Genomic DNA, 23,276 nt, shown 5'->3' on the forward strand with positions numbered 1-23,276 from the left:
GCGCCGGCCGCGCCGCTGCACCACACTTCGCTTTTTTATTGCATTACAACGCTTTGCATTAATCCAACGATTTAAAATAGTAACACAACCTCTTTTTGCGCTTCTTTGTAACATTTGAAAATTGTCATAATAACTCGTTACTTAATACATTATTCGTTTATATGGAATTACTAAAAAACATTATTGACATACATACTCATTATATGGTAAGATATGGAATGATGAGTTTTTATTAAAATTTAAACTTTAAGACACAAAAATACTGTATCTTGTCACCTTAATCAATCGTTTAAATTCCGTTCAATGAAAAAAGCGATTTTATTTATTTACTATAATATACTTATTTAAAACTGTCGATGACATTTCGATGTTTCCGATGTTAGCTTGTTAATGGCAATCCTCTACACATTTCACCGTTGCGGCTTGCGGCGCACATGTCACCGGTACACACGCGGACGGGGAAAGCTCATCAGTCATTATGCTAGTTTCACACGAAGGCATAACAGTGATGCACTGTAGTAGGACCGTGCAGTACTGGTATTGTTTGAACACCACATTTATTGTCAGAACAGTATTGCCGTAGACTAAGAGAAAATCAAAGCAACAGTCAAAAAGTACGGAATTGACGATAACTTTCGATATGTCACGTGCTTGTCACGTATTAATTCCAATTTTGTCGAATAATCGCGATAATGCTAATAGAATGTTAATTTCGTTAGTTTAGCTGTCAAACGATAGCAGTGCTGCACTTGCCTACTGTTCTGTCCTCGTGTGAAACAAACATAGTGGCAGTGGCGCACTCACATCTCAAACAGAACGCCGGCTACACTCTCTGAGTACTTAATTAGGGAAATTGGCTGCTGTTTACATATCCGCTCTTGAAACTTGCCTAAACCGAGCAACTTGACGCGACGCGGCTGCAAACAAATGAGATTTGAGCTAACGGCAATATGTCGCCTTCTGCTGAATGCTCGTAAATATTTCATGTATGGTGTTCGTATAGTTAAAACACACCGCAATACAATATATCTATTGGTACACAGAAACAACTTAGATGTATGAGGATGTATGGATGTGGAAGAAGCGAGAGAAGTCTGCTAGGTTTGTGACAAATGTTATCTAATGCAACGTGAGTGTAACATTTCTATTAGATATATTTATTTTATACAATAGAAATCGTCTCGACGTCTCACAAGTAAGAATCTCTTCTTATACTTACTTATACTGACTTATACAAATTATAATCTACATTACTTCCTAATACGAGTACAAGACCTTTTAATTTGGTAGCCTTTTATTTAAAAACACTATTCTAAAAGTTATGAGTACCTACTAAATTATCAAGTAGCTTTTTTATTTTTGCATTTTATATTAAATCAGGAATGTGAATTACTTCCTTTAGTTACCGTATGTTGTTTAAATTTAATTGTAGATCTTAATCGATTAAAAAAAGGTACATAATTCTAAGTGTCTATAAATTTACACCTACTATTATCTTTTCATCTTAATGTACTGCTGGCAAATAATAAAAGGCATTAAGAACGCCCATCGTAACCCTTTTTTATTAAGATGTCAATAAAGGTTAAATAAAACCAATGAAATGTTTTATTAACAAAGGTCAGATGGTTGTTTCAAATGTAAAGACTTGTAATTCTTGTATTATTAGTTATTGTGAATGTAATTGAATGTTATTACTTCTCTTTTATTATATACGTTTTGTCTGTTTATATAATTGATTAATTCTGAAAATAATTTATTAAATTTTCTACTGATTTTCATTACAAACATTACATTTGAATTAATAAATAGGTAACCATGTATGTCCCAATAATATATTTATCTAGCCGTCTCTAAACTTTAACGTCTAAAATCGTTATTTACAAAAACAATGATTGTAACTGTCTGTCTGACAATCTAGTCTGCAATTCAATATTGAAACTATGTAATCGTAGTTTAGCATATTCGGGCATTCCGATCAACTGCAATTTTGGACTGCAGTATACATGCACGGAACATTTCTCCGCAATCGGGAACTTGCCTACAAACGTATAGTTTTACAAGTTGTTACATTTCGACATCGCTGCAATACCTAATATATCACCTATCGTGTCTAGACAGTATAAATTATGTTTTTCGTGCTAGGGGAACTATGTAATGAACAACTAGGGGATTACATTACGGTTTACAAATCGCTTAAGAATAGTTTGCCGCAAAAATACGACTAAAAACATTTTACATAAAACTAACTTTATGTTAATTAATGATAAACAATCTTATTGTCGTTTATTGAAATACTAAAGTTCGGATTAAATGGTTTCGAAATGTTAATTAATATGAAATTTATTAATCTCATGAGAACTTTTATATCCATCGGAATATCTAGATTTATTTGATAGAAATTAATTATCTTTGGATAACTGATTAATATAATAAAACTTAATATCAGTCGTAAACATTGACTAGGTATGATTGAGAAATGTTTTCCTACCAAGCAATATTTCATTGGCGAGGTGTTGAATATAATGATTTTCTCGGAAGATCAGACCACCGCAAGGCGAGGCAATTACCGGTCCGTGAATATTGCGTTATTCGAGATGTCGCCGTCGCAGCGGCGGACTCTGGTTGCAATGCTACCGACTGCAAAGACTCGATATAACATTCCAATAGCATTAAAATAATAACATTAGATGCTTTAAATCAATATTTATGTCCATACGAAAGTAAAGGTGAAGATCCACAGAGGGCATAAGTACTAGTAGGATTACAAATTAAAACAATTTTAAATACAAATTTTCTACTTCCTAGCCATTACTGAGAAAGTAATGATCTTGTCACAATAAGTATTGTCAGTCCATTGTTGCATTATCTCATCCATTTAATGTGTTTATCGTCATAAATTTAAATATAGAAAATATGATAGTTATAAATTATTAATAGAAAGAACCAGGGTTCAAAGTCTTCCGTTCGTTATCTGAACTCGTTAAACTTAATTGCAATCACTACGCTATGTGCATGGCATAGTTTAAACTAAATTTGAAGACGACTAAATAACAATTAAAATTAAGTAAACACTACAGTTAACTTTAGAATAGTCTTATATAATTTTATTGAGATATAAAAAAAGTAAGTTTTTCCTAAAATTAAAAAAGTATCTTAGAAGGGCCGACACAAATGTAAAACTCTTCGTAACTGTACATTGAAAAATTCAAGCGCGGCGTATGCAATAGACCTCATTAAAATCTTTTAAGCTGATTTAAAAGCTCTTCGCATGGCTTTATGAATTAATCACTTTAAATGTTTTTATTTTCACACTTCACGAATTGTTAACTACAATTAATATAATGAAAGATACGAATTTTAAAAACTAATTTATTAATTTTGTGCTTAACTAAAATGGACTGTCAAAAATAAACAGGAATTTTAAGAACATTCAATTCATATCAACTTGAATGGTTTAGGAACGCGTAATGTACAAAAATTAATGTTTAATAATGTAGAAATTAAGATAAATACTTTTAATATGGTAACATTACTTTAAACATTCAGTATAATTTTTAAATAATTAATTTAATGATGAAAAAATACTAGCTAGTTGTATGTAACAGTTTTACTTTACAAAAACATTCACACGATCCAATCTCTACGAATAGCGGTGTCCACGGACGGTCGATTTTCATTAATTATTTTAAAAACATTTTGTACATATATCAATTTAGAACATACATTATGAATGTGTGATTATTACTTAATTCTTTTAACTTAAATAGTTTATGAAAATACAAGCTTGTCCCGGCGATTCCGCCCGCAGGTAATTAAAAAAACTTAATAAGTAGTCTATCTGTGCTTCTAGACTTCTACATGTACTAAGTTTCATCAGGATGCATTGTGCCGTTCCGGAGATAAATTTAAACAAACATCCATCCATCTAAACTTTCGCATCTATAATATTAATAACATAGCTTTAAAATAACTTAGCAGAAATATCAATTTTACTTAAATAAAATCTGCCAACATAAATATTGTTCTAAGAATACACATTGCTCAGCGCTTACCTATACATATAAATTTATCTAATGTTTAATCAATGAACGTTAAGTAGTTAAATCTGAGGAGATACGGCATTATTACAACTAATTACACTCAATTATTATTAATTAAGTCTTTTGTTGAACGTTCACTACTGTATGATTATTTTTTATCTATTCCCTCGAGAGGGACGCACAATAGTTTCACACGAGTACAGAACAGTAGACAATGCAGTACTGCTATTGTAAACACACACTTCGTGTTAAAAAAAGTACTGTCCTGTATCGGCGTTATACTCTACTAAATCACTTGTGTCCTTCTGTGAAACTATCATTAGGCGAAATTAAAAAGTTATCTTTCATAGTCAGAGAGCCAAGCATGCGGGCTTTGTGAAGTAAATGCAACAGCTGTTTCAACTGATTGAAGCGGCCATTGTCAACTTATTCCCTCAATCAAATAGTTTTTTTATGTATTAACTATCAACAATTATATAACAATTGCTTTTATCTTTTCATTGATCGATATCAGCATTGTGAATGCGAACGTGAGAAATGAAATAATTTCCTTTATAGTTTACGATAGTATCTTTACTATCATAATCTGTTTTCTGTTAAAATTGGTAAATCTATTTTGCATTGGTAATTGGTTTAGACATCCTAATTTATGATATTCATAGTTTTTACATACTTGTATGTTTTTGGGAAATTAACTCTAAAATTATTATAATTCTCTCTACATATTTTCAAAGGGATATCAATACATTGGCATATAGTACGTCATATGCATTTGCCTCTTTAAGTTTTTTGTATACAAGATTTATTATGATTTAAGTGAAAAAATGTGCCACATGTTAGGTATCAAGTTCCGTGGTTACAATGACATTAATATGCGGCCCGCACGTTGCGATGCAATGAACAAACCGCGGATACAGCTCAATGTCTACAGAACTCTATAAGTTTACAACGCACGAATACTAAATGCGGAATGCAGTTAATTCTAATTTAATTTGAATTAAAAACCGGCTTCACAAGCCTGATAAGAATATGTTTTTCGCGGATATAGTAAAATGTTCGGTTATATGATTTTTATTATATTGTGACTTGACTGATTTTGATGTGGAACGTTTCATTCGGTTTCATTCGAGCGTATTAAAGATAAAGTCTGGATTTATTGTTATTTGTTGCTTATTACGTCTACTTTTCACCAGTATTTTTCATAATATTTTAATAAAGCAACAGAAATCGGAGTATCGGTAAACAAAAAAGTTTGAAAATGTTTTAACCCGTTTTAAATTAATTATGACATAAATAACTTCATTATAGAACGTTGTGGTTTTAAACTCAAACAGATACCGGTCAGTGCTAATTTAAGTGTTCGCGAAAAACAAAATGGCGTATCACGATGCAGACTCGTGTAAGCGACGCGACGTTGTTTACATTGCTACGTCTATGTTCGGTGCACGCAATTCGCATCATTCGAAAGTTGCCAATGGATGACACACGGTCGTCTGAAGTCTTTGACTATTGAGAAATGGATTGGGCAAAGAGCCGCCGTTGTACTTAATATAATGCCACTGCCACATCGCTGACACACAAAATTAAAACGTCTTAATGAATACTTACTGACTCAAAAATCATACAAGCACACAAGCAAGTTTAATATTTATTGTTAGTTTTAATTTGACAGAGGGGAATACGCCCGCTTGACAGGTCCTGTCTCTTAAAAGTCAAAGTATGAAGTCAACAGATCGATGACTTCTGTATTCCCGAGAATTCCGAGAATATACTTTCGTACACGTGTCAGTGTGTTAATAAGCTTACGGAGATTAGTGGCCATAAAATTAATGATGACGAGGACGAGCCGTCTGACGCCAGTTATATTGATTTTACTACGACTTTGCGACGACGATGTATCAATTTTACACTAAACAAAATTGATCAGACTTATTTTATATCTTTAAATATGCAAAAACTAACGTTTGAGAACTTGTACAAGTCATAAAAAACGAATTAAGAAGATGATATCAATTTGTAGAAGTATGGATATTCTCGTCAAAATAAACTAAAATATATTGTTTAAAGTTTCTAGTAACCAACAAGCACTGTTTTTATGATCATCTATTTATACATGCAATGCAGTACAATATTGCCGTAGGTACATATTTCCGGGTAGAGCAAGGAACAGCCCTATTTGCGGTAAGTATTGGACTCGTGCAGCATGCGGGACACGCGCGTTCGTCATGTGCCGTATACGGCCGCGGTTCCGGCGTATCGCCTCCGGGGCCCGGCTTGAGACTGATGACCGCAAAGTAACGGAACACTACTAGAGGCCCTGCGCACACGCACATCCTCACCTCACCATTCATAACGTAAGGGCCGTTATAATTACTTCTCGATGTGGTACACGGAAATGTGCAAAAGATTAAGATGTAGTTGACAATTGATTTTTCGACAAAAAAAATCTATCGAACGGTATTAGTCGCTTGTTCAAAAAAGTATAAGGTAAATTTGGACAAATACTGCAGTACCTCGACATGCGCTGTCATGCGCCACCATCCCGTTTACATCCGAAAATATGTAATTCAAATCTAGTCTTTTATTTAAGTTCTTAAAATTATATCACTAAGATAATTATCAATTACTGCTTCTGTACATTGTTCGACTAATACTCGTAAAATACTTTATATACAATTTACTTTGTGTTGCATACTTCCGTAGTACATACCCTGATTTTCCCTAATTCGACTTAGGTGGTTATCGCTCAGACGCATGTTCTGTCAAGTTCGAGGAATAACTGTGTGTATAACCTCATAAACCCACATTAGTAGAACTATCTATAAGCAATGGCTAGAATGAACCAGATTTCGGACAAAATAATGGCACTGATTCATTGTAATTTGTGGGACCGTTGGCGCGTTTAGAATGCACACTGGAGTAAACCTAGTGCCGTTAAATGCACAGTTCTCAGTACAACTTGTGGAATGGACGTAGTTGTAACAGCTTTCTACAAAACATACGCGCTCTAGAGGCTATTTGAATTCGAATGTCGGCCAAGAATGCAAGAAACATGCTCAGAATAACTAAATAAAAAGAAAAAAACGTCAATCTTTGCATATTTAAACATGCAGTTTACTTGCCTTTTGCGACCGTTTGTAACAATTATGATTGTTTGCGAAATGTAAGCAAATAACTATAAAGTATGAGCTTAACTCTTTCTACAAACCTAAATACAATGGTACGTACTGAAATGACGACCGAGTCTCTTCGTCTTTGTCTGAACAATGCAAATAAAAAAAATCAAAGGAAACATCTGGCATAAAATAAAGCTGGAAAGGCTCATACCCGCGCAACGTCCGACTCGATCTTTTTTGTAAATGATATTTTTACTCTGGCTAAGAACCCCGTTTTGAATTTTACTCCGACTTCCCGGTTTGTTAATAGTTTTGTCATTTCAACTTATTTATTTTAAATCATCAACATGAATACTTTGAATTAAAAGCTTATTTATTTTAAATTATCGTTGACCTATTCCAAGAAAAATCACCAGCAAAAAACATTATAACAAAAATTGTATTCGTTAGAAGTGAGGTCTTAGTATGTTTATAAAAAAAATCAACAAAACAAAATCGCTTCGCGTCGCGTCGTATACGTCAAAGCTCCTGCCTGGTGTCTGCCCACACGAGAGCAGACTGACAAAAACTCTGCGAATATCTTTCGGGCTGTGATTCTCCGACACGCTCCGATTCGAACAGGAACCAAACGTAATAAACTTTCATTACGCCTACAATAATTAACAACTGCATAATAACCGTTATTCCATTCCCGGAAACTAAAACTTGTAATAGCTTACTTTCAAATAAAAAAATAACGTAATGATTTGTGGTTACGGTTATAATTTAAAACTATATACACAACTAATTTTTTACAGTTTAATTAAACCGCAATTACATAGTAACGTTTATTAAATGACTAAATAATCAACAATAATAGTATTCCAGTTCATATTTACGGTTAAACAAAGCTACTACAATGATTCATACATTCAAGTCATAAGAATGTCGCGAAAATAGACATATAATGTAATCGTAACATAATTTTCACAAACCTCACACGGAGCCTTTTACTGAGAATCATAAAGGAACAACACGTTCTGGGACCTTCATTTGATTTATACGTCTTGCATTAACATACTCGTTGAGAAAAAAATTAATGGATGTTTTAGAAGAAAAAATACCGAGCCGAGACGCGTGTACCTTACAATCGAGTCTTACATTATTTGCGGCTGTACAAAAAACGGATTTAAATGGAACACACCTGCTGAGCGTATTTATTACTATCGTATAATACCTTCTCAACTTTATATCAACCGTATAGTTATATAGTGAATACATAAATATAAAGACGTTTAATAAGATGCGAGTTGGAATTTAAAGTCGTATACGATAAGTTATACATTCAGGAATACAATTTAATAAATAAATGAAGCGATAACAATACCATATGTTGAGAATAAATTTTATGTGACCTATTAATGAAATTATATCAAAAACAATTGTCAACAATAAATATAAATACGCATATATAATATAAATTCCATCAAGGAATATGGATATGGTTAGTGTTTTAGATTTTGACCAGCAGCAATGGGAATAATTTATTTTTAGAAAAGATTACAATTGGAACTCCTATTCTAGGGTAATTGCGACAGTTTTTGTCGGGTTTATTAAAAATGACCTTAAATGAAAAGGAAAAGTCTGATTAAAATGTTAGCAAATTCTCGTTATCTCTAAAGCCAACATTCTGTCGCTGAGATGACGTCAGCATACAGTTTGCAATATGCAGGTGGCACGTGATAACGATGGTAAAGAGCTAACAATGAGTATATTTATCTAGCACACGGTAAAAAATTAAGGAAGACATTGTAAAAATCATGGCAAAACTGTTGTTTAAAGGCAAATAGAATTTAAAAATAAACTTGATAAGGTATTCTGTAGTTCTAGCAGCGACACGGCATCGGTAGTTATATTAAAAAAAAGAAGTTAAATTTTGATGAGAACATATTGCGTGCGAATTACAAAATAAAAAGAAGGTTTACGTTTTAAATTACTCATAATTATAGGATCTTACACGAGTACAGCAGTGTTCCCGAGAAACAATAAACCATTATGATTTCGGATTAATCGTAAACCAAAAATTAATATAGAATGGAATTCAAAAAGTTTTTTTTTTTTTGGAAACTTAAGAGAAATGTGATTCTGTTGCCGAAACAGAAATGTAGATATAAGCAAACTCTTCGATACCTTTGTATGTTTATTTTTTTAATTTTTCTAGCTTCAAATAAATTTGGAACTAACGTTAAATTAATTAACTAATTTCATTGACCATACTATCAAATACTGCTCATTATTATCTCGATCGCGCACATAATCGTCTAAACCATAGATTTTCTTTAAAGTATTTCTAGTATAGGTATTACCTACGGTAGTGAAACCTCGCGGCTTGCTCAGTTTGTTTACAAAATGTCTAGTTTTAGTTTACGTTGTAAATGTTGAGTACAGAGTGGAGACGGCGCGAGGCGAGGCGAGGCGAGGGCGCGGCGACTACGGAGGCTGGTCGCTGGTCACTGTCCGCATTCCGCGCAGTTGAAAGTAACGCGGCATCCGGCTGCGAAAAATTACCATCTCTCTATCTTACTTGTGCTATCAAACAAGGAACTATTGTTTATTGATGTCTACGTAATAGTTCATCGTACTAATCTAAATATTCTGTTCACATAATTTACAAGTTAACTGTTAGTTTCCATTGCTATCAACACCTGTACAAAATTATATTGTTATTCGGTATTTACAAAGAGAATTAGAGTGATAAAAAAAAGTTTTTCTACAAACATTTCAGTTACAAGGTTCTCAAGATTGATACGTAGCCGAAGAAAATCACAAACGTTGTTTAATTAGTACTATTTATACTGTAAAAAAGTCGAATTTCTAATTCTATGGGCAAAGGATCGGTTTAGTATACATCAGTGTAAAGCATAACAAACTCTTTTACATTTATATTCAACCTTGAAACATTGTCGCGTCACATGTGTATCCGTAAAATATATAACCCGTTATCGTAAAATTTACAAATTCATTTAAATTGTGAATGTAGGAATTTGTAAAGGCAATATTTTGCAGTTATCTAAATAGATATGACTTCGCTTTTTAATGATACATACAAAAAGATGAATCGCAAACGAATTAGATGATATACCCTATCAGATGTTGTTTTTCTTTTTGTTTTTTCTTCATCTGGGTTTGAAATTATCTCATTTATTCTAAAACCGTACAATCTGTTATATCTGTGCATACCATATCGGCAGACAAGAGACATTTGCATACTGTCCATTTGTATTTGCTAAAGGCGTCTAGCATAGGACACTTGACGAAATTCGCAATGCTAATAATACAATGGCCAGACACACCTCGTGCACCCGTCGCGTCTGCTACAGTACAACAAGGAATAATCGTCCTTATGCTAAAGAGTTAAATGTTAATTCTGTTTACAATTAAACAATGCCATAAGAAACTAATGACGCACACATAAACAATTCTCAAAGCGTCTCCAAGACGCAAGGTAAGTTGCCGTGGATCGTGGCCGATTGTAAATACGAGATTTGCGTGCTAAAATACGCGTCCTCCACGAAGGCTACTGGCGTACGGCCTACGGGCGTACGCGGATAACTTTCGACAGTCATTGAATGGAGGGTTCGATGACCGTGCGCCGAAACGTCGTTCGGATTTGCATGTGTCAATGACACGAGCGCGCTGCACGCTCGCCGCCGCCGCCGCCGCGGCCTATACTTTTCCTTTCAGCCGTGTCTCGCCGTTTCACTAAGAAACCTTTCGGTCTGACCTCGTGACACTGAATCGGTGCGTTTTTTTACACCGTCGCTTGTGAAATCGTTTGTCCTTCATATTAACGACCGTCTGGAATTGGTTATTGGTGATTTATAGTCTTAATGCCAGACTTGATATTACAGTTATTTTTTTATTAAGTGTTAAAGACATTAAGATCACGATCCTACAACACGTTGTGCAAAGTTTCAGCTGCATTGCCTTTGATTGTAACGCATGTCTACGATTTTAAAATTTAGAGTAAAGATAAATTAACAAGATAATCCGCGATAAAAATAGTTCTGAGTGTTTTTGGTCGTTTGTTAACTTATTAGATGTACCCGGTAAGTTTGAAAATTTTCACTTAGATGAAGCTTTTGGCTTCAGATTTGGGATCGTTTTCACCGTGAATAAATAGCCGTTGAAAGAGTTCGGCAAGAATCCTCTGGCCATCAAACACGTCGAGTTGGAACGCGCGAAATCCAATAAAGAAGTCGCGCCACCTGCGCCTTATTACATTCTTCTAGTGATGTTCGCTGCTCGGCCCTCCCCTCAAATCCTCCCTAACTTTCCATGTCGGAAAGATTGCCGCTTGTTCAACTTTTACTTTGAAAATTCGTTCAATTAGTATCAGTCGCTGAGGAAAAGTTTGACGGCGGAGTGTTTTCATAATCATACTATTCAATTCTGATTCGTTTGGAATTCGGCGAGCGAGTCGATTCAGTTCCGGAAATATATTTTAACGGCCTTTCACTATTCAAACTTGACTTGATATATCGACATTATATCGCTGAAGATCAAAGTGAGATTTGAATATTCACGATAATGGATCACCACTCTGTTTTATTAGCGTATTTATTTTGATTTGATTTTAAAATAAAAAAAAATCTCACGATATTTCAAATTTAAAAACTAAGCATATCTTCCAGGTGTGTCTTATCAGAGACGAATTCTATATGAAAATAACGTACGGCGTGTTTAGGAAAATTAATTAACAAATCTCGAGTGGTTGATATTAAAATATTTGTCGGCTCTCATTTCAGTACGAGGGACAATAGCCCCCTGGTGGGTGTCGATTTTAATTGCAAATACGATATTAGCATACACGCTTTGTGAGTTCTTGAAAGGTGCGAGTCGAAGGCGAGGTGTCCTTATGCGAACAGTATGCGGTCACGATTACGATTGAGACATTAAGTACGCAGTATTGTCATCGCTCAACTATGTGAGCGCATCACACTTGTGCCAGTTTCACACGAGGATAGAACCGCCAGGCCATGCAGTACTGCTACTGCCGCCGAGACAAAACAGTACTGTGCCTACTCCTCCTCACTGTTCTGTCCTGGTGAGAAACTGGCATTAGCTCACTTACATGTACTACTGCGTAATGTAAGATTAATGAGCCTTGCACATATAATGATCAATTTCCAACATACTAACAAAAACATTCTATATATTATAAAATGATCAACCATACTCCAAAATTATGATGTAGTTTAGAATTTGTACTACTATAATGTGAAGAGAAAATTACTAGTACGTTTTAATCACTTAAAAATATATACGAGTATACATTTATCTAACTGCAACCGTATCTGTTGCATTTAATTTAGTTTTTCTTCTATTATAATAGTAGAAACAGCACTAATTAGCAGGCGGAAAGATTATATTACAATAATGAGTGTTGGTATAACTGTGTAAGATTCATAATTGGGGAAATATTAATATGTATTTGGGCGGCCGGCGAGTGTTCAAAGCAAATATAGACGACCGTTAGGCACACACTTTCCAAACGGTGCTATTTTTAGATTGGTTTTCACCGTTGCATATTTATTACGAGTGATAAATATGACATTTTAATGTTTAAGCACAAAGTAAATCAGATTTATATACATATTAGTTTTGTGTGGCCACCGAAACTGGTTGATAAATTATATGTTTTGTAAAATGTTTAATATCGGAAATGTTCTTGAGTAATTTAATTTATTTCACTCTAATTTATAATTACGAATGTAGAAGGCCTAGGTTTAAGAATAGCTTTGCTAAAGATATATTTAATAACAATTGAAGATGAAAATCGCTGAGCTTATGCGGGTATTAAAAGCAAAATATTAAAAAAACGCCCAACGGCTTCTTTACCGACGTAGACTGATAACAATATTCATTTATCGATCTGATCTCTATATATATGATATAATTTTTTGAAAAACATCATTTTTAATCGACTGAAAATCGTATCGTATAAAGTTAGAAGTAAAATAAATGCTAAGCGAATTCTCGTAGACATGAATAAAGTTGTAAAACAGTGGACGTTAAATAAAGTTTATCGTTGGAACATAAATCATGTTTTGAAATGGCCAATGACCAGACTAATAAAACGTAATGTTCCGTGCGCCCCGCGACCCGCCGTCTCCCCTCGCATAGCAAACAATACCATTAAACATTGAAAAACCAAACAATCTAAAAATTATGACACAAAAACGTCAAAATTCTTGTATTTATTTAATCCTTTATCATAAACATGACTAAACGGTTTATTACAAACCAAATTGTAAGCATGCTTACAAACTTTTAATTATGCAAATTGCACAAAGATTTAAGGAAAGATTGCACGGGTTTTTTATAACGAGGGAGCAATAACAATTTGTAAATCCATTTTGGTTGTATGAAAATTTATTTTACTTCCTTGCTTTTATTAAACTTGAAGATTGCGATAACTTAGTAATTCTGTAGACATAATTTATGTGTCAGATTGTAATCATTTGAAATTTTGATATTGTTTAATTTAATTTATACAAACTCGAAAAATTATGAGATTTATTATTTAAATACAATTTTTTATTTAAGTTAACATAATTTTAAAACTATTTAAAACACAAAAAATATTAGAGAAAATTTGGTTATATATACGTTTTATCGACAATTTAACATCAATAAAACAATTATTTAAAATTGATATATTAAATTATCTTTGATATACATTTTCCTGCTTATCTTTTGCAGGTACGTACCGAGAGGCAACATCGGGTCATCGAACAAACAACGAGTAAAACGACTTATTGGGTATGATATTTTTTTTAATTTTCTCATAGACAAAAGTTACGAATAATATTCAAATAACCTACATGTATATCTGTTATAGTGTTAAAGTTAGTTAATTAAAAATAACTGCTTTTTATCGCAATTAAATTAAAAACTACAATTATTCGCCGTTAATGACCACAGTTATAATTGTGTGAGTTGCGATAATTTTTAATAACGTGATTATTCCGTCACGATTTCCCGCCAATCTCTTCGTTTTGGCGCCTTCCTTCGTGTGCGTCTCCCGCGTAAAGATTTACGATGTCTTATATTGCAAGGGGCGTAATGAACAGCGGTACCTATTCCGCCTTTTCATCAAACTAACTGTTCGGCTTCAATCTACTTACGCGTTGCGTCGACCTCGTACACAATTTACTTATTCAAACGTTACGTTACATTGTATTCATGATGCTGTTTGTTTTATACAGATTGTATGTGCTTACGTACTGTTGTAGAGAAGTGAAAATGAACTGCCTTACTTAGTGTTATCTCGTAGACCTCAATTCTATCGGTATTATATAGGTATGTACTACACAATGCTTCACTAACGAAAAAGAAGTCAAACTGGAATTAAAGATTCACTATTTTTTTTAAAGACTAAAAAAATTATTACCTATCAGAGTTGTAGTTTTTTTTTAAACAGATGTTTACTAAACATTCACATACATTTATCTAATTGTAGTTGTGATTTTCAAATTACCTGAACAATTAAAACGTCCTATTTTTCCTGGTACATTGTAAATAATCTGATGACATAATAAAATTGTCAAATAATACCTAGACAGGTCAATAGACTTGAACCTTTGAGCTGCGGCTCAACATCAAAATTATGTGAGCCGCGAGCTGCCTGGTAACTCATAGTTCGCAGCTTGAAACGCAAGCCATAATTCAATGCAGGTACAAATTGAGCTGAACTGCGAACCGGATCACTGATTTGCTTTGAGTTACCCATGACAAGATAGCACTATATACGAGGGAATGATAAACAAAACAACGCATTTGTAAATTGAAACCCTTCCAGCGATGTAGCTTTTATTTTAATGGTGCCGAAAAGGGGTCCGAAGCGGATCCAGACATATTAATTGCGTCAGATGATTGTGCCGGCATCCGCGCGGAAATTAGAAGCATTGGACTGTAGAACTCACGCCCACCGAACACAGAATACTAGGTTCACAAAAATCAATATCGCGCCTCAACTTGAACGATTGCAATATAAATATTTCTTCCAAATCCGTAAAAACAACGGGATATAGAATTATAGCAGCGTTTTATAGGTCCATTGTAAGCGTTAAATTTATGGACGTTAACATTGGACCTCGCAATAAACGTTTAGTCCGACAGGGAGACGAGCCGCGGGCCGATTTAATATTTTTAAACTGCCCTTAGCGCTTCGCGAAGCATCACTTCTCAATTAAGAAGCGGACGTAACCTCGACCGCTTCGTCTAATATTAAAGCGGTAGTACAGGAACAAATCCTAGAGCTCTTAATATTTTACTTAAAATGGACTACGGTTTCCGCCACAGTTTTCTTCCGGCCTTAGCCAGACGATTTAAGTTTTGTTTCAGCGCTAGCTAAAGAGCGGTACTGTGAACTAATCCCAACGTTTCAAAGTTAATGCGGTGTTTGTTTTTCGTTCCTAATCGCTTGCAAATACTCCTTTAAGTAAAGTAAATATTTAACAAAAATAAATAGACTAAGTATATATTTTTGTTATAACAAGTTATTCTGAAATTCTTCCCTACTGTCTGGCACATACTGCTAATGTGATGTTCATAATGGCTATTAGCTGCAAAGGTTATGATAATATACGAGCATGCAGTTACATTAACATAACTTTGTTTGAAATAGAGCGTCACAATCAGTGTACGGCAATTACAATAGTGTTTGTTTTATGCTGTATATATATTATTTTCTACACATTTATTCTTAAATATCAACTAGATTTTAAACTTTAGACCAACTTAAAAATATTATCAAATAAAATAATAAATAATAATAATAAACACCGACACCAGAATTAGTATACAAAGAATGTACCTACGTCAAATTATAAAGTTGTTAAACGATTTCTATCACCATTTAAATTCTAGCATCATTATATGTTTTTAAAAATGATAACGCATTTTCGAATTTATTTCTCTAGTAATCGTAGTATTCAAAAATGCGAATACGAATGCTGACTAAGCAGATGGAGTATTAACACAGCCTTTAATGAATATTCAGACGAAATGACACCGCTTGCTGCGAATTCGCAAGAAATAATCTCCGAACAGCCGGCGAACATAAATCTTTCAATAACAAAATAAATACTACTCAAATAAATACAAAATTCACGTAGACGTTTTTAGTAACATAAATAATGTATTCAGTGTCGTACTGAAACACCGTTTTTGTTACTCTTTGCTACGGATTTATTTCAGGATTCAATTTCTAAAACACAAAAGAACAAAAGTAAGTTCACATACGTTTGTGATTATTTTTCACTGACTACATGATATTCGTGGAAAGAATACAAATCCTCACTGGTCAATATCAGTCATATTGAAAAATGCATTATACATCTGTAAAAAATATTTCACAACTGTTGTCAGTCAATAAAATTATGTAAAACAAGTATAAATATTATATTTGTGTAGTGCATATCCATAAGCGGCATTCACATGTTTAACCAGATTTCAGTACGTGCTAAAAGTACGTCCCGCGCTGTTGAAAATTAAACAAATTGTCCGACACAAACCATCGCTCGGTTTATCCCAACATTGTCGGTGTGCCGTACGCAACATCTGCTCTGAGTTTCGATTATCTCTCTGGTTTTTCGTTTACAGTTTAATATTTATTTATTTATTCAGCTTTCAATTCTCGCTATTACGAAATCAGAATACATTGCATAATTTCATATGTTACCTTTATCAAATTAAAACAATGTAATGTTGTAGCTTACTTATTCATTTATTTCATCCATAGAAGTTTTATTTTTACCGGTAATCCAATCATTGTAAATTTCTACAATTAATTTAAAAGTTCTTAAAAACCCCGTAGCTTTTCATAAAAGGTATGAGGGTGGAAATATTTTCTTTAGTCGGCTACAGTGTTTGGAATTCCTGTGACAATTAAACAATTGTTTGTACACAGGCTTGACGGCAAAAACGGTTTCGCGGTACGCGACTTTCCTCGATACACTGTCAAGTACAATCAACTGCAAAAACATTAAAACAAACTCTCCATCGATATAAGGTTTGTAATTTACCATAGCCATATGTATGGTGTGCGCAACTGTACTTCGTAGATTTCTTTGAAATTGAGCGATTCTTTTTATTATAGGTACTGTCACGTTGAACATTAAAACTTTAAAAGCCTATCTATTGAACGCTTACAAAGACTTTTACATCAAAATCTCTCGCTATCGCTGCTTAAACGCCCAGTCATGATGATATCGCGAAGTAATGTTCGGGTAAAAGGTAACCGTTAGGGTATATTAACCCAATATAGTTAATTGACTAGCGTAATAAGAATCGATCTTAAATGGAAATACGTTCACGGAGACGTAACTCTCGATAGCAATATAAAACTATACTTACGAATATAGTATTAGAAGTAAAATATAATAAAAATACGTAGTAATTGTCTACAATTACTACCAGAAGCCTCTAGCCTAAGAAGCCTCTGATAGAAATGTGTAAGAAATTTGATTAATCAACGATATCTACGCGTTGCGGCCGTTTCTAATTTGTCGGTAAGTGTCTAACAATTCCTCAATCAATTATAGTACTGATGTTTAAATACCACCGTGAAATTTAAAATTTAGAACCCGATATTTGATGTGGCACGTCAGGCAGAAGAGTACGCTTGTGCGCGAAGCCAAATCAAAAACCGGGTACTTCACCTTATTGAATAGTACAAGAGAGATGAGGCAAAATAAGAAATTCGCGATGTATTTTATTTACTGTTTGAATTTGGAAGACAACAAAGGATGTCGGGGCAATGGCGCAAGACGATTACGGCCGGCGGGGGGCGAGGAAGCGCGGTTTCCGGGGCCGCGGTGTAGGCCGGCACTGATTGCCCACAGATGCTTCAGTAATTCGTGTCAGTCCCTTGTTAATTGCGGGAAATGGATGAATTAATTGTTTTCCTTTCTCCGGCTTATTTTTCCTTTTAAACTCGAGCGCTTAATTAATTGGATTGATTTAGATGGAAGCGTGCTTGGACTCAATAAGGTATCGCGGATCGCTCTCCACTCGGTCTATTGTATATCTCATTAGTAGACACAAGGGTCTTTTATAAAAGGAACAAATAATTCATTGGAAACATTTAGAATTGAAAGATATCGGAAAATGCAGAATATTATCAATTGAAAAAATAATAATTGTGTAGAGTAAATATTGTACTGGAATTAAATTGTTGTTTACTTAAGATAAATGTGGCATAATTACTTAAGAAATTATAGTTTCCAAATTAAATATGGAAATTCCTTTCCGGAACGTGTCGGAAGAATGAAAATTTTACGTCTGCGAGGCGTCAAGATGAATCAGTGTCGTTCATTACTCCTTAAATGTTATAGGTTAAAAATATGTTTAATGCGGAATGCATTTGTCTTGTGACGATGTATTTATAGGGTCGGGGGCGGGGGCGGGTGCGACGACCGCTCCGAGGCCGCTCCCGCCCAAACTGGGCCCAACTGCAACACAATACCTCATTCAATTACATATTAATGCATTTCGTCTGCAACAGTTCAGATTTCAGTCTGCGGCCTGCGGCGGTAGGTATTGCAAACTTCGAAAGTCCTAAAATTATGTTAAGACTTTGTCAAAACGCCTTTTATCGTAGGTTTCTGAGAAAGAGATTCATGTTTAAACTTTATTGTTATCTCTGTTTTGTCAAAGATAATGACAGGGATGACGATACATTTTATACAGAGATTTTGTTTTCAGAAACCAACGATTAGTCGAACTTATTTCTAGACAACTCAAGCTTCGAACCCTCCTGTCTAGTCGTTACCTTCCTTAAAAGTTCAATGGCTTAACAAATTGTAGGTATTGCACACATTTTCAAATGTCTAGCTTCGGTCTAGGTTTAAGAGATTAAAACGGAAATGAAAGAAAATATACGAAGTTTTATCTCATTCTTTTGAGATCAAGTCCAAGACTTTTATTAATTGGAAAAATTATTTCTTTGTGTTACAAACAATATTTTAATTAAAAAAAAAACTACTAATTAAAAACAAATTTCAAGCGTTATAATAAAGAGTGATAAACTGTATTTTCCTTTGTTATGTTTAGTTTAATCTTTCAGACTTGTCTTGTTTGATTACTGTAATGTACACTTCCTATTACACCGCGCAGTAATTTCGCAGAAGTCACCGCTTCACTTCTTTAGAAATATCATGATTTAACCACATCCGTGTAACTATCGTGCATGTTCAATAATAAACTTAATTGTTTTCTTATTATTAAATATTAAATTTATTAAGTAAATATTAAGATATTTAAGAAGCTGGCAATGCAAAAATAAATTAATATTCTTTAATATTTAGTCAGTTAATCACTTTTTGTGTCACTTTTTTTAATTAAATTTATTTTCAAAATCTTATTTGAATATATAAATATCTTACTAATGTTATAAATGCGAAAGTTTGGATATTCGGTTGCATGTTCGTTAGAAGTTATCTCCAGAACAATTAGGGATACGTTTAGAACATAGTCTCGAAGAACACAGGCTACTTAGTTTTTTTTTTAAATTCCGCTCTGCCTATACATACAAACAATTTACATGGATAAAACCAATATGAGATTACCATTATTCTAATGATCGTTAATTTTATACAGAATCTGTACTTGTTTAATACTTGGTACTAATTTCTTATAGGTTAAGGATATTACTTACAATACTATTAGTTTACTAAATAGCTTGTATTGTCTTTGAACACATTCATCGCACATGTTCCACGTATCGACGTCACAGCGAAGGAAAATTGCATAAATATTTGCCACCTAAATGGCTGTACCGTGTGTCTAAAGCTGGCTTTTATATTACACCTGCCATCTTTTGTATTGACTTACACGTTTCATATGCAAATGCATTTAAAATACATATATACACGGCGACAAAATATATTTTTGTGTAGACTGTGAATAACTTAAAATTAATACTTGCGAAAAATATATTTCGTTATCATCATAAATTGCGTTATTATTAACAGAAGTCTTTAACATTTTTACAAAACAATGACAATGCAATAAAAAAACACGTTGTATTTACAGAATAGTATATGACATTTTTGATGTCATCTTTAGCTCAACCATCTCTCAATGCATGTGAAAGAACCGAATTATTAAAAATCAACCTCTTTTGGAGCTAATGAACTTAAGAGTTAAAATAGTGCAGAATAAAAGGAGTATTCAAAGCGCTATGCAAATTGATGAATGATTTTACTATATAGGTTAGTCTGCGGCCGAAATCACCTAAAATAAAACAATAAAAGTAGATTCTATTTGCCTTAAATTCTAGAATAGCATAGACTGGTTATTGATAATATATTTTTGAACTGTATTGATTGAAGGTACCAGATTTTATGTATTGAATAAGTATTAAAAGAAACTTTAAATATTCACAGCATTTTTAAATGCGTATTCGTGTAGAGAATAAAGAAACAGAAAAGACCAGTATTGTTCTTGATTTATTAACTGGCGCAGAAATAATATACAATATACTCATGCCCGAAAGAAACTTCCACAGTATTTAATGTGTTAAGTCTGTCTAGACGAAAATTCTACCAAATACAGCGATATTTCTTTGAGAAAAATATTTGTATGGCAACATTTATTTCTGCTGAAGTGCCAACACTTTCTTACTGTTTTGGCTGTGTCTTGATTGGATAAATTATTGCTGTGTTTAAGTAGATTATATAAATAAATTCAGCACTTATACGAATTCTGTCTAGAACTATTGTGGAATATCCCAAGGTCGAAAACATTACAATGACGGAAAATTATTTTTGTAGGAGACTTTTCCATTATCTCAATTTAGTTTTCGTCGATATTTCTTTGTTGCAATAAATCTTTAATTTTACATTTATTAAGACAAATAAAACGCTAGTACATTTTAAATCAAAATGATATGATAGTTCTTAAGTTACCGAGTTAACTTACAATGTTGCGGTAAATGATTCCGCAACTGCTCGCTCCCATAATTCGAATAACATCTGCCCAGATTGCACCAATGAGATTAGTGTTGACTTACGGCTTTAAACTATGTAGGGAGATAAATGGATAAATTATACTGCGGGCTTAATATTACTTTATATTGAAATCATTCTAGAATTGTCTTCGTTAAATTTAGTCTAAGAATGTTTTTTTCAGAAGGTTTTATCTAAAGTTTCGAATCTAAAATACTAAGTGCAACAGAAGAAATTATTTGAGTGCTAGTAGTTCTTCTGAAATTAACATTCATTATCTGATTTTAAATAAATTAAGATGTATTAAGATAATGAACGCTTATTTTCGACACCCAACCATGGGTAATATTGACCAAGTAAACTTGAACCGTTTTAAACTAAATAACTGATCGCCTAAATAAATCGAAGATCAACAGCAGTGGTGTAATAGATTCTGTAGTTTAATATTCGCTATCGCCCGGTCTAATTGGAACCGTGTCATCGTATTCGGGAAGGAATGGCGTATTGCGATCTAAATACCCGTATGATTGGAATGTCGGTTTCACCATTTGCAATTCAAATCCATTGTTCTGTATTTAAATTCATCTTAATATATGATCGCGACCGGGCCTGTTTTGAATTATGTTTTTTTTTATTACAACCTGTCTAAACGGCCAGTATTTTAGTAATTTTTTTTTATTTCCTATATTTCATCATCAAAAAAAGTTAGATAATTTCAATTGTTTTATTATTATAATAATTGATGTTTGATTGTTTTAAAATTTGTTATTTATCGTGATTCGATCATACTTAACTGACAGTTTATGTGTTTTATTTTTAATTTTAAACCCAGCATACGTTAAATACAATGTCAAAGGCAGCACTGCTGGAGGCGTGAGGTAACGTAGCATACAAAACGATTAAAACAAGCACTTCCCTCGCTTTGCCTTATTTGCCTCCGCTCATCCCGGTTTCGTAAACGAACTTCGAAATCCTGAATCGCAGCTGATTGAGTGAGCCCGCCTCAGGGAACGTAGTTATTTTCCGAGTTGTTTGGTGACGTTACTTCGGCCTCCAGAGAAATACATCTTACAGTTCATTTGTTACTGTTTGTTCGTCGCTCTTGTTTTCAAGGACCAATAATTGTACCTCTTTTGTTTGAAAAACGTTTGTTGTTTCAATCATATGTACCTTTTGTTTTGACAAATTACTTTCTTGTTGGTAATATTGCGTGCGTTTTTATGCACTTCTATCATACGTTACGTTTGTAAAATTTTGTAATTTACCTCATATCAGCTAGACCTCAAATATCAGTTCATAGTGTTTGTCATAACGGATTTAATTTGGTTTATGAAGTGTTTTAATTTTGCTTTTATACATATACATTAAAAGAATCAATCTCGGTTTGTTGGTTCAATGCATAATAATAAATTTTTGCATGAATGGGATGTCATACTAAATAATTTTATTCGTAGAACGGCGGCGCGTGAAACAATGCCGTTTAATTTGGTATTATCGATTAAACAGCAATGCTATTAACGCGCGAGATAATTGGAAATCCGGTTTTAAATTCAATAACGTCTCAATTGCATTACAAAAAAAGAATTTTAATTGAATAATGTCGCGACCAGTTCGCTCTGACGACTGACGATCGAATGACACAATGATTAATCAATAAATCGACGACAATTTATCTACATGGTGGTTCAATTGCAGAGAAAAACCATTCAATGCAAGAATGCGCTGTCTCCTATGAATAAACATTACATGAAAAGATCTAAAACCTTTTCAAAATCGTTATTTTATTTAGCACAGTCTAGCACTTTTGAGTGTTATTTATACAACTAGATTGAGGATTTAATAAGATATGAATAGTGTAGGTAAACAAAACAGCTACTAGAAGTTGAATAAATAACTCTCATAGACATGACATATCGTCAAATCAGCTATCTCGTATATTTTTATAGAGTCTATTTGATAAACGCGTTGCAACGATTGACCGTTGGTCGTGTGCGTCCAGTTGCGTGGCGACTGGCGAGTGTTTGGACAATGGCGGCTGCATAATGCACCCCCACGTCATCAATCAAGGGCCCTTTCCTCCTCCGCCCCGTCACCCCCGCCCTAAACCCCCGTCTAGTCTGATTTAC

General features: G+C 33.6%; 1 long non-coding RNA gene across 1 annotated transcript in view; it reads left to right on the plus strand.

The window, feature by feature from the left end:
* LOC106717911 overlaps nucleotides 1-23,276 on the plus strand; it is a 60,374-nt gene that overhangs the window by 26,106 nt on the left and 10,992 nt on the right. Inside the window, exon 2 of the long non-coding RNA XR_001357358.2 lies at nucleotides 13,901-13,960. This is a non-coding gene — a long non-coding RNA (uncharacterized LOC106717911). The remainder of the gene's footprint in view (nucleotides 1-13,900; nucleotides 13,961-23,276) is intronic.

Source organism: Papilio machaon, chromosome 13, assembly GCF_912999745.1.
Source record: "Papilio machaon chromosome 13, ilPapMach1.1, whole genome shotgun sequence".
Lineage (NCBI taxonomy): Eukaryota > Metazoa > Arthropoda > Insecta > Lepidoptera > Papilionidae > Papilio > Papilio machaon.